Source organism: Monodelphis domestica, chromosome 4 (assembly GCF_027887165.1).
Source record: "Monodelphis domestica isolate mMonDom1 chromosome 4, mMonDom1.pri, whole genome shotgun sequence".
In the NCBI taxonomy this organism is placed as follows: domain Eukaryota; kingdom Metazoa; phylum Chordata; class Mammalia; order Didelphimorphia; family Didelphidae; genus Monodelphis; species Monodelphis domestica.
The window spans coordinates 281,902,113-281,923,059 of record NC_077230.1 but is presented as its reverse complement, the minus strand read 5'-3'; the positions used below and the strand labels follow the sequence as shown (position 1 = coordinate 281,923,059).

The following is a 20,947-nucleotide window of genomic DNA, read 5'->3' as shown; positions in this document are numbered from 1 at the left end:
AAAAAAAAAAGACAAGGACAAGAATTGCATAGAATATGTAAGAATTATCTGGTAGACTGTAAACTCTCTGAAACTGTACATTGTCTTATACAAAGAAAGTACTTAACAAATGTTCATTTAATTGAATTTTTGTGACAAAAAATACATGGATTACTATATGCATTAGTAAAATATATAAAATACACATAGATATGTGGCATGGTAGTAGGTTATGTGCATGCATGTGTGTGACAGTGTGTGTGTGTGTTTCTACAAATCAGTCATCAGAAATGTAACAGTGGCACGACTTTTGAACCTTGTCCTAAAAATGATTAGATGTTTCCTAAATTCCAACAATATAATTCCTTAATGGTCCTCCATTCTGTTTTATGTCTTTGTCACCTCCAGTTTGGTCAGTCTCTTACAAGCCACCACAGCTCACAGGAGGATTCTCTAAGCAAAAGGTTATCAGGGTCACCTCAGAAGCTAACCCCAGGTCCTCCAGACTCCATAAATCTGCTGTCTTTCTTCCCAGAGACTGGAAAGAGAAAGGACTTACTCACTGAATTATTCTTTAGGGAGAGGGTGGGGGAGATTTGGAGGGAAGGTGGGAAAGAAACAAGGAAAACTTATCAAGGCATTCCCAGAGACAAACCAATCAAATGAAAGGCAGGATTATGAAACTACCAGCCCCTGATCCCAGCTTTACAGAATTGGATTGTTTACATATATTCTTATTTTTCCCTTTTTTTAGGAAAAGGCAAGAAATCATTAAGAAAATAGTAGTAACCATGTAGAAAATGCCCCAAGCTTTATAGCATCTCTCTTCTGAGACCACTCAAGCTAGATGGGGTGGGGTGGGAAATGAGGTGCAGAGTCCAAAAATGGAAGAAGAATATGGGAGACAGAACTGGGGGAAATGGTCATAGAGAATAGAGCAAGAAAGAATCTAGTACATCTTAATGCTTTAATCATTCTAGCCATGATCCCAGTCATAATGAAGGAAAGTCTAGAGTTTCCATCAGAAAATAAGCAACTTGATTTTTTTTCTTATTTTAAAGTGGTAGGGTAAGGAGGACTCAAATGACAAACCCTATACATATGTGTGTGTGTGTGTGTGTGTGTGTATACACACACACATATATATATATATATATATATATATATATATATATATATATAAGACTCAAGAGGAATTTGAGGCTGAGAAATGGGGTGAATACATGCTGGGGATCTGTTACCATGGAGACCATTGCCTCCTGCTTTCAAATTCTAAATGATCCATTGAAATTCTATACCATCTCACAGTTCTCATACCAGCCTGCAACCATTTCTCCTGTTTTTATTAAAAGATGACGAAAGGAAAGATGATAGCATGAGAGACAGATTTAGAAAGAGAGGAAAATATAAGCAAAAAAGGGAGAAAATAGAAGCAGTAAAAAGGAAGGAGAAAAAGTGGAGAGAAGGAAGCAGAGAAGCAATAAAAGGTCATGTTCTTACAGCCCCAGGAAACCTGTCAGGATCTAAACAACTGCATTCTTCCTCAACCAACACTCCAACAATTCTCCATGACTTCATCCTGAAATGCAGAGCATAACACTAAGCATTCACCATTTTGCAAAGAACTATTGAAAAACTGCCCCCCCACCTACAGTTGGATATATGAGTGTAGGTGACTCATGGCCTCACCTTCTATCTCTCTGATGTCTCTCTATGCTGTTCTCTAAAACCTTTAGTCCATGTGGAGACCAAAAGGCTCCTAAGTGTGTCACATAGATCTTAGCTACTGTCATATGAACTAGTCAATTTTCACCTCCATGACAGCTAGAGTAAAGTTTGGAGGTCTATGATCCCTGGGGCTTACTCTAACTGCTATGGAGGTCTATCTAGAATCCCTGGGGTTATTCTAGCTTCCATGGAGGTCTAGGATCTTTGAGATTACCCTAGCTGCCATGGAGATAAAAATTGACTAGTCCAGGTACCTATTGGCCTGATTGCTTTTCTAATAGATAGGAGGATACAATTGTAATTGTAGCAACTAGTCAAAACCCAAAGCCCTCCTCCAAATGCATATGCCTAACTTCCCTATAAGGCTCCCCCACCCCACCTTTAGATCTAACATCTCTGACCCCTTCACTAAAGTGTAGCAATTCAAAAAAGCTAATGAAATCAGAGATACAAAGTCCTTTCTCTACTTTCCCTCTTCCTCAACCCCCTGTTGCTACTGTTAATTTTTTTTTCCTCATGTGAACTTTGAGAACCCAACATCCTAACATAGCCATTGTCCTTTTAAGAGGATGTAGAAGTGAGCTAGGGCCCTTGTGAGAGCCAGTTCATAGCTAGCTCCTCATAACACTCCTTTTAAAGCCCATAGAATGCCATTCACAGGTCCAGAAGTTTTCAGTGTGAGCATTAAACCTAGGCAATAGCAAACAGTGAAAAAATCAGAATTTGAATTATTGTTTTTATGATTATCTAGGCTTTTAAAAATGTTGAAGAAAATGTTAATGCCAATTAAACTTAAAAGTATATTGTGCAATTGTAGTATCTGTTGGTGATGGAATACTATTGTGCTGAAAGGAGTAATGAACTGGAGGAATTCCATGTGAACTAGAATGACCTCCAGGAATTGATGCAAAGTGAAAAGAGCAGAACCAGGAGAACACTGTAAACAGAGACTGATACACTGTGGTACAATCGAATGTAATGGACTTCTCTACTAGCAGTAATGCAATGATCCAGGACAATTCTGAGGGACTTATGAGGAAGAACACTAAAAGCTATCCACATCCAGAAAAAAAAAAAACTGTGGGAGTAGAAACACAGAAGAAAAACAACTGCCTGATCACATGAGTCAATAGGGATATGATTGGGGATTTAGACTCTAAGCCATCACCCTAATGCAAATATTAACAATATGGAAATAAGTCTTGATCAATGACACATGTAAAATCCAGTGGAGTTGCTCATTGGCTATGAGAGGGGGAGTGGGAGGAGGAGAGGAAAAGAAAATAAAAATATAAAAAAGTTTATTGTACGTATATTTTTTCAGGGACACAATTGTTAGACATCAATCAGAAGATTCCTGCCAAGGTCCCTGATGATAAATATAACAGGTTCTTTGCATAAATCCTGACCCTTCTATTATCTGTTTCTAGTTTACTGACACCAGCTTGGGGTCTGAATTTTCTGTTTCTGCCCTCTCCTGTGCCACACAGATAAATATTCCTTTGCTTTTGTCCCTTGAAAACTTTGTATTTAAAACCTGTTTTCTTCTTTTTAACTTTGTATGAGTACCTTCAATGAGCTTGTCCTTTGCAGCTTTTATTATTTTCCCCTCATTGCTGCTGAACCTGTTGTTCAATTCTGCCCCAGAAGGAACCAAAAGTTCTCAGTAGATATCACAGGAGTCTCCCATTCACCCTGTGCCTTGAGTCCCGCCTTTGGATGGAATCAGAGCAAGCAGGCAAATGATGCCAACTCCTGCCCCTTCAAATATCACCCTATAACTCTAGAGAAACCCCAAACTCACTTACAAAATGGCATACTTTGCCATAACCAAAATCCAAGAACTTGATCTCAGTCTCATGGTCCAATCGCCTATATTCCATCCAATTTAAGTACCTACTATGATGTGATTATAAAGACAATTTTAACGGACATTGGAAACTTTATTCACCTAAATTACTCTTTCCTTAAAACTGTCCTGAGAAGATCTATAATTACCCTATAAGGTTATCATTACTCAAAACCATTAAGCTTGAACTTTTCTTGGAAGGAAAAGTATTAAGCACCTGTGTAATAGAGGGAGGGGAGGTAGGGAAGAGTTTAGAATATATAACATTCATGGCTAATGCATTCCCTACAAGGACTCCAGAGTCTCTAACAGCATGGTGAAAAGGAGCCTTGTTTATAAGCTTTGGGTGTCTTTTCTCCCTTATCTCCCTCCCTTGCCTAATAATTGGAATTTTGCTCCCCAGAACTCTCTTTCCCAGCTTCCCATGTTCCTTCTCATGTTATGTGCTAATGAAGGGAGGATATATTTTTGTGTAGCTCCCCCTTCTTCCTCTCTCCCCCAGAAATGGGTTTGTGGAGGTTGGAGGAGAGTCAGGCAGGAGAGGTTTACTCACATGGTCAAATTTAAGTTTTATATTTTTGTTCTTTTATATCTTCTACTTCAAGTGATTATTAATAAATCTTATAAAATGTAATAGTTGTAATTATCGGATATTAGTTCAGATTTTACACCCTGCCACAGCCCATCTGATAACCCATCAACAAAGTTGCCCTTATCTCTTGTCTTCCCCTTAGCTAGAGCTATTTGACAATTCACAGAGCTAAGATAAGTTGGGAATCAACAATTCTACTTGCTTCAATGGGATAATAGAAAACTAAACTTTACCATCTTTGATGCCACTGACTCCAAAGGTACTTCAAGCCTTACCATGTCTTACAGTCTTCCAACACTGTCATCTGACCTGTCTATGTAACCTAAGGAACCCCTGGGTCTTGCTATCCTATTGCTACACCTTTAGGAATTTGGGGCCTTTCTGTCTTCTAGGCAACTGTACTTTATTTTATATGTTGTCTACTGAAATTAGAATTTAACTCCTTGAGATCAGAGATTGTCTCAATTTTTCTATTTGTAACCCCAGGGTTTAGCACAATCTTTGGTACATAGTAATTGATTAATATATACTTTTTTTATTCACTCATTTAAACACTGTGCTAAGTGCTGAGGATACAAATAGAAAATCAAAACATTCCCTGATGGGGGAAATAACATATACAAGATAGGGAATTCATTTTTATGTTCATTTAATGGCAGATAGAAAGGTGAAGTAATACTTATGCAGGAAAAGTAGCAGGATAAATGGCAAAGCCCAGAGAATCTTGGAGAGTAATAGCAGAGCAGATTGTTCCCAACCAAAAGGATAGTGGATTTAAAAGAGTTGAGGAGGATTCTGTGATATCTACAGAGAAGGAAGGAATTTAGGGGGGCAGCATCCATATGCCAGGGAATATCCTGCTCTTCTTAGGAATTAGGCACTGAAAAATGAGAGTTGGTCAAGGAAGGAACAAATCTGTGGCTTCCATCTGTGCCAGAATGTTTTACTGGTCCATCTTCTGGCTATCCATTGGTGAATGAAGGGAAGATCTCCTACTCCCAAGAGTGGAGCCATTAGAGTTGACCAGTCTCAGGAAGTCTAGGTATTGGTATACTAAGGCAAAGGAAGGGAAAATTCATAATGGTTGACTTCCCATGCAAGAAATCAGTCAATCTTATTACTTAATAGGCATAATTCACCTTTGACACCAAACAAGTTTCTCCTGCTTAGTCACTTACCAGACAGCTCTAAATGACCCATTTAGCTCCAGTTGACCTTAAGGTCAATTTTCAAAAATCAAATCCTCTCCAAGAAGCATGAAGTTTGGTTACCCCTGAGGATAGTCAAAAAAATGCACATCAGACTCTGCCAACCATCCTAGAAGAAGAGTTCCTAAAAAAAAAAAAAACAACTGCAAGTTACAAGATAAACCCACAAAAAATCAACAGCATAAATAACAAAACCCCAAATGCAATAATGTAAATGAAAATCCAATTCAAAAAAGCTACAAAATCCATAAAATTTCTGAAAGTCAAAACATAGACAATATCAATTACATGAAATTGAAAAATTTTTATTTTAAAAAATAAGATAAGAATGGAAGTGGTCACCTGGGGGGGGGGGAAATCTTGGTATTAACTACTGATAAGAACTCGATATACAAGATAGAAAACTAAAAGAAATAGATAAAACCAAAAACCATTCCTCAATAGCGAGCTCATCAAAAGATCTGGACATACCGTTCTCAAGAGTGAAATTACAAACTATTAACAACCATATGAAATAATGTTCCAAAACACTAGCAAATCAAAACAACTCTGAGGTTTTGCCTTATACTCAGAAAACTAGGGAAAATAACAAAAGATGATAATAGTCAGTGTTGTAGAAGTTACAGAAAAACAAGCATGCTAATACATTGTTGGTAAAGTTATGAATTCCTAACATTCTAGAAAGTAATTGCAATTATGCAAAAAGGGCATCTAAAATATCCCTACCCTTTGGCCCATAAATTCCACCATTAGGCATGTTCCCCAAGAGAGTCAAAGACAAAAAGAATGACTCTATATATACCTAAATATTTATAGCAGTGCTTTTTTATGATAGCCAAGAACTTGGAAGCAAAGGAAATGCCTACTGACTGAAGAATGACTAAACAAATTGTTATATTAATGTTGTAAAAATAAAGCTGTTCTGCAAGAAATGATGACTATAATGAATAAATTAAGCCTTAAGAAGAAGTATGTGAACTAATACAAAGGGTATAAGGATTACTTTACAAAGTAATCATTACAAAGTAAATAACAACAACAACAAAAAAATCCAAACTAAATGCTGCAAATTATAATGATTAAACTTGACAAAGAAAAGATATAGGGAAAAAGTACTTCAATCCATTTCTTTGCAGTAGGAGAGAAATGGGAACTGGGGGTATGGAATACTAGTTATGTCAGTTTTTTCAATATGTTGGTTAGTTTTTCTGAACATTTTTTTTTCATCCTTTTTATTTGTCATCTAAGAGCCATGGTTCTCTGGGAGGTGGAGAGAAGAGAGGTCCATTGGGAAATGTAGGTGGTATAAAAAGCAAAAAACATCAATAAATTTTTTATTTTAAAAAATTTGTGCAATTACAGCATCCTTGGAAACAGGCTATAGCTTCCTAAGGGAACTACTTTGAAAGGGAAAGTATTTATTTGGATTTATAAATACCAGTATTTTTAAACTGTAACATTAATTACTTTATTTCCCATCTCATACTGTCCAGTACTATGGTAAGCATTATGGGAGATAAAAAAATTTGTCTTTGGACCCAAAGATTTTATGATTTCATTGAAGAAACAAAACATGCACAAATATCCTAGAGCTGCTGGAGAACAGAAATTTGGGGGGTTTGCCTTTCTTTGTACACCCAATACTTAGCACAGTGCCTGGCATATAGTAGGTACCTAATAAATGTTAATTGACTGATTAACCAAAACAAACCAATCAGTTCATTCAATTTTTAGATGTAATCCATGTCTCAGCCTTTCCCCTCCTTCTCCACATACAAACACCCAAAGTCCCCTGAGCTCACACATACTCAGTCCCATCCCTGAGGCCTTGACCAAAGGAGGGTTAGTTTATCTCTCTGACTCATTGCCCCTAGTTGGAGTTCCCCAGGAAAATCTCTAGATATATTCATAATATAGCCTGTGTTGTTTCCTTAAATGTGAGTAACAGGATCTCCAACTCCCACACAGGTATTAAATACATATTATATATGAGACAGTCCTTATTTCATCTTCACAGAAAGTGCCAAGGTCTCACAAGAACCAATGAACAAATATAAAAGTGTATGAAATATTCAAATAAGCCATTAGACTCCCTTGGAAGGGAGGTTGCTAAGCATGCAGCTCTCTTAATGAAACTACAGCATCCCAAGCAACTCAAAGCAATTCTGTAAAGGAATGGCCAAGTTCATATTTCCTGGCCCCATGATGTGGATCCATGCTATAGCTTCAGAGGCCACAGTGGGAATCTTGTTCTTTCCCCAAGAAACATGATATTAAGGAAATCTTTTCTTTCTAGGAGGTTAGAGGTCAAATCCTCAAACTTGGAAGTATCATGAGTTAACCATAAATACTTAGAAATTCCACTCTAAGATTCTTTCCTCTCATCTATATAAGCAGATATCTCTCTATATAAGCAGATATCTATTTCTCCCAGGAGTTTCTGCAAGAACTCTGTCAATACTTCTGCTGCTACCATGTCTTAGTCAGGAAAAGATCATTCTCCAGAATTCTAAGTATCTGACTTGTGCTTTCAAATGGAAAGAGAAAGTCAGAAATTTGAGACCAGGAACTAACCTATCAGACCACCTGCTCAAGTACTTGTAGCTTACCATGAGAGGGAGCATGAATTATAGTGGGGAAAGCACTGGCTTTGGAGTCAACAGGCCTGAGTTCAGATTTTGCCTTTGTCACTACCTGTGTAACCTTAAACATGTCATTTGACCTCCATTGGTCTCAGTGTTCTCATCTGTAAAATAAAGAGACTAATCTAAATTTCCTCTAATATGCTTTCTACCTCTAAATATAAAATCTCTTGCAAATACTCATTAACTGTTTCTTGGAGGGCCAGGGAAATCAGAGAAGAAGAAATTTTCTACCCTACCTTTGTACTTTAGAAGGGACAAAGTTAAGTAAAGAAGTCCTGAAGGGAGAAGGCAAAGCTGCCAACTTATATTATATGAACTATGAAGAAAGGAGTAGTTTCTACAGTGAGCATCCATGCCTCTGACACTAGGTATGAACAACTGTCTTGGAGACAGCACTAGTCACTGAGGACCAGAGGAGTTTTCTGTGTGTTTTCAGTGTGGTGCCAGTACATACATCTAACTTGAAGAAAGGGCTCTTCTCAGAAGATCCCAAACAAAGGAGATTTATAGTCAGTTTGATTTCAGAACTCATCAGTTTCTGGGCCCTCCCTGCTCAATTCTCCTTCCTTAGAAAATCATAATAGCATCACAGCACTTTACATTTGAAGGGGAAGTTGGTGCCCATTTAGTCCTGGTTGTCTTTGAAAGACAATTCCACCTAGGGCAGCTAGGTGCCTCAGGCAATGGCAGAAGTTCCTGGATTCAAATGTGACCTCAGACATTTCCTCTTTGAGACCCTGGGCAAGTCACTTAATCTCAGTTGCCTAGTCCTTACTCCTCTTCTGCCTAAGATAGAAGGGAAGAAGACTAAGAAAGAAGAGAAGAGAAGAGAAGAGAAGAGAAGAGAAGAGAAGAGAAGAGAAGAGAAGAGAAGAGAAGAGAAGAGAAGAGAAGAGAAGAGAAGAGAAGAGAAGAGAAGAGAAGAGAAGAGAAGAATTCCTACTACAATACTTGTGAGAAGGTTTTTAATTTGGTGATGGGGCAAGTTCAAGAAAACGTAAAACATGATAAAGAATATGACCCCACACAAAAGATCAACAGGAAGCAGTCCCTGGTTTTGATAACGTGATATTAACATCACTAATAATGAGGTGTTTGTATATATATATATATATAATTTCATTTAACCCTCAAGACAGGACTGTGAAGTGGGGACAACAGGTATTATTAAATACATTTTATGGTAAGGAAACCTAGGCAAGAAAAAATACTTACATGATCTGTCCATCCATGGTCTCATAGCTAATTCTTGTTAAAGACAGAATTCCAACCCAGGTCTTTACTGATTCCCCAAAACCATCTATTCTTTGCCCCATACCACTAACTCCCTCCTAATATTATTTGTGCACTTCAAACACTGTATCAGTCAAATTGGCTTTCTAGTTCTCCTTACATGATATTCTACTTCCTGTCTCCCTTTGCATAAGAGGTCCTGGTCCCTGTGTCTAGAATGCCCTCTCTCTTTTATTTCTGCTCCCTAGAATCTCTGACTTCTTTCAAAGTACAGTTCAGATGCTGTCTCCTACTAAAAGTCTTTCTTCAAATTACCTTGCATTACTTTTTTTAAAAACCCTCACCTGTCTTAGAATCAATATTGTATATTGGTTTGTGAGATTAAAAATGAATACTCAAAGTATTTATTATATAGGATTTAATAATAATAAAGTGATTAAGAAAGGGGTTAATTCAGCCAAATGAGCAGAGAACAGAACCAGAGAGACCCACACCTGCTGCACTTTACCAAAAAACTCAAGCTCAAAAAGAGCCCCACAGTGTGGGACTAAGCCAAATTTATCTTCCAAGCCTCCGTAAGTAAAATGAGACCATAACTTAAAAGGATACTGGGTAAATGTAGTTCAGGTGAAGCAAATTTTTGTTTGCACAGGTTCCAAGGCAGAAGAGTGGTAAGGGCTAAGCATTTGGGGTTAAGTGACTTGCCCAGGGTCACACTGCTAGAAAGTATCTGAGGCCACATTTGAACCCAAGACCTCCCAATCTCTAGGCCTGGCTCTCAATCCACTGAGCCACTCAGCTGCCCCTTTGCATTACTTTTTTTTTTTTAATAATCTGAATTCATCTATTTGCAATTTGTGTCTCTATCAGTAGACTATATGCTCCCTGAGGACAGGCTATGTTTTTATAGCCAGGCAGCAGTACCATGCACACAGTAGGCACTTAATAGACATCTGTGCATCGTGTTGTAGGAAATCCTTCCCTCATAGTCACCATATGATGGAGAGATGTGTTTTGTATTTTGATCTCGTTTCACAAAGACAGAGTCTCAGAGGGACCAGTACTTTGCTCACATGAGTTTGCCTGCCAATGATGAGTCGGAGAGCACAAGAAACATGGCTGCATGAAGCCTGCGCTTCCATTATTGCAGCTGTGCCGTCCCCATTCTGCACCAAGGCCTTGGTTCCCACTTTCCCAGCTTTCTTCTGCTTTCACAGGCTCTGCTCTTTGTACCATTTTACAGGGCAATTACTCAGCTGTGGGCTGCCCAAGGCCAGTAAATGGCTCGGCTGGAATTACGGCTCTGCTACCTTTCCGACAAGCCTAAGGTTTTTACTGCCTTCCTTGAGCCAGGTTATCCCCCTTAGGCCCTTTCACACACCCCCGTGTCGCTGTCTAGGCGGAGCTTGCGGGGCTTCAAGGGCCCCCTTTGTTTTCCTTCTGAGGCACCTAGCAACCTTGGGGGTCATGGGGGGGAGCCGGCCAGCCGTACCAGCGACACATTTCCAGAGAGAAACCCGCAAAGAAAGAGGCTTCAGCTTTATTTAGATCATTACATAGCTGAAGAGGAAGATAGAAGGGAGAGGGAAAGAACCGAGATGTTTGTGTCGCTCCAGCCGGGTGAGGAGAGCTCCGAGCCCGGCTTCACACACAGCACAACTATTTCCACTCAGAGTGAATCACTCACTCCCAGCTTGGCAGCCAGGGACGCTGGAAAACTTGGCAAATGGAAAACCCAAGGAATTGTCCATGATGTATGTTTGTATACCCATCACCAGGCATTTGGAGGGAGAGAGAGACTCTTCGCCCCGTCCGTAGGACCACCCCACCGGGGTCCCACACACAAATGCACACTCTTGCCCACACAAGAACAAACACGCATACTTACACACACATACATACGCATCTCCCTTCCCCCACACGGGCTGTCACACCCACCCACATACCTAATCTCAGGAATCTGTCCATAGGACAAGATAAACTCTGTTAGGCATCTGCCTCCCCAAAGGGCATTGGATGGAGTGTGGGAGCACCCTCCTCCCACCCCCGCCCGCACCCTGGGTCCTGGGAGAAAGTCATCTTGATGCCAGGAAGGCCATCTACAGGAATTTTATACTAATGGGGTCCTATAAATAGTTATGGGCACATGGAAATGTAAGTAACCGGAGTGGGGGAGAGGGGGAGGGTTGGACTGAGGCCCCGGCTTCCCCATATGCCGCAGTTTAGTGAAGGACCTAGATGTCCAGGTTAGTGTAAAGAACACTCAGATTTCAGTAGAAATGTTGATGGGAATTATGGTCCCCTCCCTGAAGCTATCCAGGCTGTTTAGGATCCTCTCATGATTCATCTACAATGATAGAAATGGATACTAATACTATTATTCATAGAGAAGGAGCAAGGAATATTAAATAGGGAGTCAGAAGGACCTGGATTTAAGTCACATTTCTAACACATACAGGTCAAGAGACTCTGGGCAGGTCATTTAACCTGGAAAAGCTCCAGGCAGGGGCAACTCAGTGGCTCAATGGAGAGAGAGCCAGGGCTGGAGTCAGAAGAGCTTGGGTTCAAATTTGGCCTCAGATACTTGCTAGCTGTGTGACCCTGGTCAAGTCACTTAACCCTGATTGTCTAGCCCTTGCCACTCTTCCATCTTAGAATTGATACTAAGAAGATAAGGGTTGTTGTTTTTTTTTTTTAATTTTTAAAAATTTGTTTTAAGAAAAGTTCTAGGTAACTAAAATTGTAAGCCACAGAAGAGATGACAATGGGAGAATAAGAAAAGGAGAGGGAATAAGCATGTATATAGCATCTATTATGTGCCAAGCACTGTGCTAAGTCCTTTTTACAAATATTATCTCATTTTCTCTCAGTGTGCCTTGATACAGGGAATTACTCACCAGGACTGCCCTATGCCAATGAAATCAAATGCCTAGTCAAAATAAATATCGTAATATAAATAGTTCAGTATCTCCTTTTATGTCCTGTGCTCTCTAGAATAACAGACTCTATAGATCTAGAGCCAGAGAGACCTCAGAGGCTATCTAGACCACCCCAGCCCCACACACCCTTTACAGATGAGCAAAGAGATAGATACCCAAAGAATTGAAGTGATTTGCTTAAGATCACACAAATAGGAGGCACTAGAGGCTGGACTTCTGAACCTACTTCCTTTGACTTCCAGGCCAATGTGATTTCCATTGTACCAAAATGCCTCCCAAAGTACTGGAAATGAAAGGGACCTAAAAAAACAAGTAGTCCAAACCTTCCCTCACTTTTTATTTTACAAATAAGGAAAGTGAGCTTCAGGAAAATTAAATGAAGTGCCAGGACTTAAACCTAGATCTCCTGACTGCCAGCCCAGTGGTCATTCACAAGGTAGCATGTTGTCGTTGTTTAGTTGTTTTTCAGTCCTCTCCCACTCTTTGTGTCCCCTTTTGGGGTTTTCTTGGCAAAGATACTGGAGTAACTTGAGAGAGAGAAAGAACACAGAACAAGAGAGAAAAAGAGAAAGAGAAACAAAGAAAGTATAGAGGAGGAGAAAAGGGCCCAGATCAGAGCCTTGGGGAATGCTCATAGTTAGTAGAAATGGCCTGGATAAAGATAGAGACTGAGAAGGAGCAATCAGATAAGTAGGAGGAGAGCCAGAATAGAGTAGTAGTATCAGGAAATGCTAGAGAGAAGAGAAGAGAATGATCAACAATATCAAAGATGGTAAGAGGTCAGGAGATATGAGGAGCAAACCAGGACTACATAACTTTTAGGAATAAAAAGATGGAAGTTTGTTCTTTAGGCAGAGAAACAAGCAAGACAAGTAGCTCTCTGTCTAATACCAATGTATCTTCTAACATGAGAAATTTTATGTCCAGCACTAATTGCTGAGGGTAATGATTTCAGATCTCTCCCAAGCTTCTTCTCCACCTATCTCATAGGAAAGTCTTGTAACTACTGTCTCTGACTTCCTTAAGACATCTTTGTGTGCATTTCAAGCTTAGCATTTGAATGATAAAGAACTCCATGACCAACAAAGACAGTATAGGACAGTGAAATTATTGAAGTAGATTTCTGATTTAAGAGTCAATCATAGATGGAGTTGGAAGGGACTTCAGAAGTCATTTAGTTCAGCCCCTCCATTTACAAGGTGAAAGATCTTGAAGTCCATGAAGATTAAATGATTTGTACAAGGTTACCCAGAATAGGTGTCAGCATCCAAGTCTTCTAACTATAGATTTCTTTGCTCTGTACCATGCTATATGACTAGGTTGGAATACCAGTTCTTCTACTTGTTACTTACATGCAGTTAGGTGTCCCTCCTTGGGACTAAGGTTCCTCCTGATAAAATAAAGGGATTAGGGGCAGCTAGGTGGCTCAATGAGTTGAGAACCAGACTTAGAGATGGGAAACCCTGAGTTCAAATCTGGCCTCAGACATCTCTTAGCTATGTGACCCTGGACAAGTCACTTAACCTTGATTGCCTAAGCCTTTATTGCTCTTTTGCCTTAACACCATTATTTATTACAGATTTTAAGGCAGAAGGCAAGTGTTTAAAAAAATAAAATAAGAGGATTGGACTAAATAACTTCTGAAATTTCTCTCCTCTGTAAAACACTGTAACCTGGGGTTCAAAGCCTATTTGCTTGATATTTCCCTCATTGATGGAGGCTGACTATTCAATGTTTCATGCTTGCATAGTAGAAAGAGTTGGCTTGAGCTTGAAAGAAAAGAAATTCTGGTCTTCAGGCTTATAACTTTGAGAAAGAATACGCAGAATTTTAGACTCTCTTTAAGTCCCTGAAGGAAGAGAAAGACTCTGGGAAGAAGTCAATATGATCACATTATACCATAGCAAGAGATCTTGGACTAGGTAGCCAAGAATGAGCCTGTGGTCTTGAATTCTTTCCTCCTGCTGGTTGTTTTTCCTTTTCTCCTACTAGAAGCAGTCAGCTTGAGAGGACTGAGCATCATCTGTAGACATATAAAAAACTATTAAACATCGCCTGCTAGTTAGTTATGGTCACTGAACAGGGAAGAACAATATGGTAAGATGAGAAGAGCAGTAGATTGGTAAACAGGAAATCTAGATTCCACTTTTGCATGGTAATTTACTATCTATCTGACACTGGTAAATTGTTTTCCCCATTCGGGACCTCTCTTTCTTCTTCTTTAAAAGAGGAAGCTAGATAACATAGTGGACAGAATGCTGAACCTGGAGTCAGGAATATTTGAATTCAAATCTGATCTCTGACACTGTGTGATTCTAGGTAAGTCACTTAATATCCATTTGCCTCAATGCCTTCATTATTAATATGACAGGAACTAATAATAATATTAATTATTAATATTAATAGGGATATTGATAGCACCTTATCTTCCAGGGAAGTTCTAAGGATCAAATGAATTAATATGTGTAAAGTGTTTATAACAGTGCCTGGCACCTAGCAGGTGCCTAATAAATACTTTTTTTTCTTCCTTCCTATTATGAGAAGGACTAGACTAGATGATCTTTAAAGCACCAGCCTAAAGAATAGCATCTGTAAGGAATTAAGAAACACCCCAACTCCTGTATCACAGAACTGAGCCACTCACCTGACATAGGCAGTTAGGATCAGTTCTTGGTATTTCTAAGGCATAACCCTAACTGTACCAGATTTAGCTCCTTGATCCCTGGTACTTAGTCCTCCCCCCCCCCCCATACTTAACTCTTGCCCTAAGGGCTAGAAGCATTTTAAAATGTTTCCAGTTGAAGGATCAGAATAAATCCCTGTATACATTTTTCAAAACCACTGGGCTAAACTCTCCCACCCCCACTTAGCCCAGGGACACAGGGACCCCACCCTTGGCAAAGTCTTGTTTTGAAAGGCCTTGTACTCCATCAGGAATTTGAAAGCCAGACTCTTAGCTTATTATTGTTCAATGTGATGCAAGTGAAGACATTTCAGCAACCACGTCACATGCATGTGCTATTTAGATGGTAAGCTAACTTCTTCTAAGAGGCAAAAAGCATTTGGAACGCCAATTCAGCAACTGAACGTCTTGTGTGCACTGAAACAACCATAAAGATGCTCTATCCAGGAGATCGATGAGATTATTCATCTCCAGATGGTTTGGGTCATTTTGACACAGATGTCTGGTGAAAGACAATTCTGTCCATTTCCATGGGTGAGCAAACTCATGAATCTTCTCAAGGTTGTCAGAGTCTGGAGAGTAGGAAACTTAAGCCTCTACCATATGCTGTTTTCCTGCAGCAAAAAAGGCAGGATGGTGGGATAGAAAAAAACCCAGGCATAGGAGACAGAAAACTGGAGTTCAGACACAGATAAGACATGTAAACTATATGAAAGGCAAGTAAGCCTAGATGGTGAGAAATTAGAACTGGAGACAAACTGGAATGGTCAAGGAATAGGACTAAAAGTAACCAAAATGTGTTCAAAGACACTGGGTCTTTTGACTTACTGGATGTAATATCTTGGGCAAGTCACTTGAGCCCCTTTGACCCTCGGTGTTTGCATCTGTAAAATGTAGGCAGTGATGTTTGCCCTCCCTACCTACAGAGGTAAGACTCAGAAGTTCATATGAGATAATGAATGTGAAAGTATTTTAGAAACTGCCCATAGAGGGCAAGGGCCCTTAATAGCATCAAGTACAATCCTCTTGTTTCACAGATGAAGAAACTGAGGGCCTGGAAAGTTTAAATGGCCTGCTTATGGTCACAGAGGTAGGAAATGGCACAGCCAAAGTTAGAACCCAAGTCCTTTGGCTTCCAATTCATCACTTTTTCCACTATCCTGCACTCCCTGAGGAGAGGAAGATTAGTATTCAATGTAAAGGACACTTATTTCTAACCTACCCATAATCCTACTCTCTGTGTCTCCAAGGAGTCCTAGCTCCAACATTCTTTTTCAACTGCATTAACATTAAAGAATCCTTAATATAAAGTAGGGAGTTTTTTAAGACCCTAGGATCTCTTCCCTTCCCTTTTCCTCTATATCCTCAAAAGCAAGATTCATGGCTCATTTGTCTCCAAATTTGGAGAATTTGCTTCATGTTTTGAGAGAAGATGTCATATTTTCCATGGACAGCTAGTCCGTTCTCTCTTTTTATGCCCATCTTGCCAATAACTACTGTAGTAAAGTCCCCTAAATACCATCTGGTCTTCCATCCTGGGGCAGGAAGTCCCCAGGAGGATCAAAGATTCTCAGGGAAGCTGGTCTCCAAACACAAGAGCAGACAGAGTCCCTCCCAAGTGTAAATCTCTACAAACTATCCCTACCTCTAGGCCAAACATCTCATTAAAACTTACCCACCTGATGGAAAACTGATCAGAGAGATGGAGAGAAGTGTTTTCTTAGAACTTCCAATCCTCCTGGTCAGCCTGAGAAGAAAGGGAAACCAAAGGCCTAAGTGAGTCTCTTCTTCCTTTCCATGGCATGCAATCTTCTTTTTCCTTTCCACTGTGGGAGCTCTATCTCTAACACATGAAAAGAAAGAAGCTGGGGGGGGATGGGGAAGGGTTGGGGGGGATATGAGAAATGACCAAGAAGTCTCTCTTCCCTCCCCTCATCATTGCCCCTCCTCACACATACACCAGAACTATCCTGGCAACTGCCAGAAAAATGTCTATCGTTTCCATTAATTTAAGCACTGAAGTCCTTTGGTATTGGGGCCCAGGCAGTTCTGGGGAAGGGAAGGGAGAACAAACATTTATTAAGTGCTTCTATGTGCCAGGCCCTATACTAGATGTTTTATAAATATTGTCTCTTTTGATCTTCTGGAGTCACCGAATAGCAAGGGTTTCAACTACAGAGCAAGGATGTTCACATCAGTGTCAGTGCTGAAGCAAGAGAAGCGACTGAACAATCAGTCAATAAACATGAAGCACCCACTATGAGTCGGGTGCAGTGCTGAGCAACAAACCAACAAGAATACCAAGGTCTGGTGCCTCTCGACTGCAGGGTAATGGCAAGCAGGACAGGCAAGTGGGAAGCTCAGATGTAGGAACAAGGAGGAGAAGCTTTCTCAGGACATCAGATGTTGCCACCTGAACATTGCCTAGCAGGAGCTCACTGCTACCCATGGTCCAACAGTTCTCAACTAAGATCACTGAGGGACAAACTCTTTGGCATGATGAGGTTTATATTAAATACAATTAAAATTTTATAAAATATTAAATATTCAATATTTATTTTATTTATTTTATTTATTTCATGATATCATTTAATTATTTTATTATATATCATATTCTATATTTATTGTGTTATATTATTTATTATATGATATCTTATATTACTTAATATTGAATTATTATACTACATTAAATATTATTAAATATATTAAATGTTATTAAATAAAATATAATCTAATTAATATTAAATTTAAAACTGCACATGTTCTAACTGTAGTGAGCTATAGTGAAAGAGAATTATATTATGTAAAAACTGTGAGAGAGCTTAGATTTTACCTAACATGAGTCCTGACTTTACAAAATTGGAAACTGAGGCCAGAGAAGTGAAATGATATTCAAGATCTCTAGCTAGTCTGTGGCAAAGTTTGGATGTAGGTCTTTTAAGATCCAGTTCTAGACTATCAATAAGTGTTTGTTAAGTTAGACACTATATTAGCCACTGAGGCAAAAGCAAAATCATCCATTCTCTTGGGGAGCACACGTGCTAATGGAGAAGAGAACATTTTTATGACAAAAGTCAAGAAACTTTGGTTGATGAGGCACTAGCAACCCCAAGGAAAGGATTTCAGGAGCTGCCCAACATGCTGTCATGGTGAGTCAGAGAGTCTCATTCTGTTAGTGCAGCAGTTCTCAACCTGTGGGTCCCGGCTCCAGCGGGGGTCGAATGACCAAAACAAAGGGGTCGCCTAAAGCCATCGGAAAATACATATTTCCAATGGCTTTAGCTGCTGAGAAATAGAGCTACTTTACAGCAAGATCTCATAAAGAACGGGGACCCTGCTGCCCACCCATTGTACTAATATTAGTTACCTATCAGCAGCCCTCCCCCTATGAGGGGCAATGGATTTACCCTGTTGCCTGGAGACTGGACTCAAACAGAGACCCAGAGAGAGCACCTGGGCACTGACTCCGGAGGGGTTAAGAACGAGTCCTGTAGCAGATAACTCCTGGAGCACATAACGGAGCCGAGTAACCCCAGCAAAGTGAAACCTCAGCTCGAGCTGGAGGGAGATGACAGGAAGAAGAAGGCAGCGTCTGTGGACCCCCTCTCCAGGCAGGACTTACCTCCCACCCCAGTGCTCAAGCTGCCTCCTGCTGGATTAATATTTCCCAACATATAATTAAATATTGTTTTTGTGATTAATCACTAGGTTTAAATTATGTTTGATTTTGTAGCAATGAGAATACATAATGCATATCAAGTATTTACATTCCGAATCATAACTGTAGCAAAATTATAGTTTTGAAGTAGCCACCAAAATAATTTTTTGGTTTGGGGTCACTGCAACATGAGGAACTATATTGCAGGGTCACAGCATTAGAAAGGTTGAGAACCACTGTGCTAGTGCCTGCTGCTTTGCCCACCCATTCCTCACAAACTCAAAGTGATAGGGAGATCCACAGACAGGCTGTGGAAGGACCCCTCCCTACCAATCTCCTCCATAGTCCCTTCCAAATGACTTTCCTAGGCAAACCTTTGTATTCCCTCTAGCTCCAAGCTTTTAAGGCCTTACTTAGCCAAGATTCTATGCCTCAATAGCCAAATGCTCTGACTTACCTAGCCATGTCTCTATACTCAAATGAATGAGATCTTCCCTTACATCCTCTGTCACAGCTGAGGCTTGAGAAACAGTTCTTCTGTCATCCCTAAGGGAGGCACAAAGAGGCACAGATTCCCACTGCACCTACCCTTCCCCACCAATCCCCGGGTAGGATCAGTCCTAGGTCCACATAAAATTGGGGAATAATGAGGTTAAGGACCTCACAGTACAAGGAGGGTCCTTTAGAGGGCATCTAGTCTGACCACTTCATTCCAATAAAGACACTGAGGCCCAGAGAGGTTATGTAATTTGTCCAAAGTTCCAGTTAGTTAATTGAATATCTAGAAAGAGAAAATTAGGTCATGCACTTTTCATCATACAATCTAAGTCAAGTAAATATTTGTGTAGCCTATTCAAATTGTCAAATGTATTTGCCCATGAACTCTCATATTTAAAAGAACTCAGGTTTAATCAGCATAGTTTGGGTTAGGGAACAGGATAGAGGAAGGTAGGTGCAACTAAGAAAGATGGACAATCCTCTCTCATAGAATAGAAAAATTGCTACCTAGTCACAGTAGATAAAGGAGGGAAGTTGTGTTGACTCCATCCTCTTTTGGTCTCTGAGTCATATTTTTTTGTCTTTTCCTTACTTCTTCTTTGATTTCCCAACTCAACTGCTTTTGTCTTCCCATAATATCTCATTCTGGAGACTAAACATAGGGTACCCTGAACACTGTTGACATACTGGCTATCAGTTAAATGTAGGAAAAGAGATTTTCTGAACTCACAAATGCTCAGAATTTGAAGGAACCATAGAGGAACAAGAATCCCTTTATAACATACTTACAACAAATAGTCATCAAGCTTCTATCACATGATGTGATATAATGAATAGAACTCTAATTTGGAGTCCAAAGGCATGGATTCAAACCCTACTCCTGACATTTAGTGCCTATATGACTGGAAGGAAATCATTTAACCTCTCTGGGTGTCTTTCCTCTTCTGTAAAATGATGGCATTGAATTAAATAATTTCCAAGGTTCCTTCCACTTCAGACTGTACTCCTCTGACCTAAGAGGCATCCTGTTTCACATAGGGGCAACTCCAATTGTTACTAATCTTTTTTTCTTGCTTAAAATTAAAATCTGCCTTCTACCACTTTCAGTGGGGGGTGGATGGAGGTAAACATCTACCTAAAAATTTAAAGAATCAATTCTTTGAAGTTCAGCGTTTGCTGTAGCTCCATGATTTGTACACAAGTTGTTGGCCAAGTAAGACCATATAGCAGTTTACAAACACTAACAGATGGAATCCCTATTCTCAGCAAAAGAAACCATCCACATATGAAAAAACAAAGTTTATTTCCCAAATCGTTGCAAAACATCCTATTACATCAGAACCTCATACATATAAAACTGAACACCATAGCCTGTGAACAGTTTATCCAAGCTACTCTACAAAACTGAAGATATTTCCGGGGACAGCACAAAAGCTTCATATAAAGCCACCATGCAAATTGTCATGGACCTACAAGACTAAGCATGAAAAGAATTCTGGCTACAGTCCCATAAAAATTGCAATAAATATTCAGAGTTCCCAAGTATTTTCACCCTCCAAAAAAGATGTTATTCAGTGAGCAGTTAGGGGGTGCAGCAGATTGAGAGCAAGGGCTAGAGATGAGAGGTCCTTGGTTCAAATATGCTCTCAGACAATTCCTAAATGTGTGACCTTGGACAAGTCATTTAACCCAATTACCCTGTCCTTACTGCTCTTCTGTTTTGGAACCAATACAAAATATTGATTCTAAGACTGAAGGTAAGGGTTATAAAAAGAAAACTGTTACTGAAATACTACCATTACATATCATCCCAGAAAAAGCATTACTGAGATAAAGCACCTAACACATACTAGGTGTTAATAAATGCTTGGTGTTTGTTTGACTGAAAAAAAGAGAGTTGATGAACTGTCTGCAGGCAGGTAAATATTCTAATTA

The 20,947-nt window shown here is 39.7% G+C and overlaps 2 long non-coding RNA genes across 2 annotated transcripts; one reads left to right on the top strand and one right to left on the bottom strand.

Annotated features, from left to right (window-relative positions):
• Positions 1 to 1,221: 1,221 nt before the first annotated feature.
• On the bottom strand, positions 1,222 to 16,738 carry LOC103098927 (uncharacterized). Its single transcript, XR_468046.3, has 4 exons — positions 16,536 to 16,738; positions 14,073 to 14,196; positions 5,327 to 5,480; positions 1,222 to 5,201 (listed from the first exon to the last, which is right to left on the bottom strand). It is a non-coding gene; the product is annotated as an uncharacterized LOC103098927 (long non-coding RNA).
• LOC130453801 (uncharacterized) lies at positions 16,042 to 17,400 on the top strand. Its single transcript, XR_008911363.1, has 2 exons — positions 16,042 to 16,632; positions 17,006 to 17,400. It is a non-coding gene; the product is annotated as an uncharacterized LOC130453801 (long non-coding RNA).
• Positions 17,401 to 20,947: the final 3,547 nt, after the last annotated feature.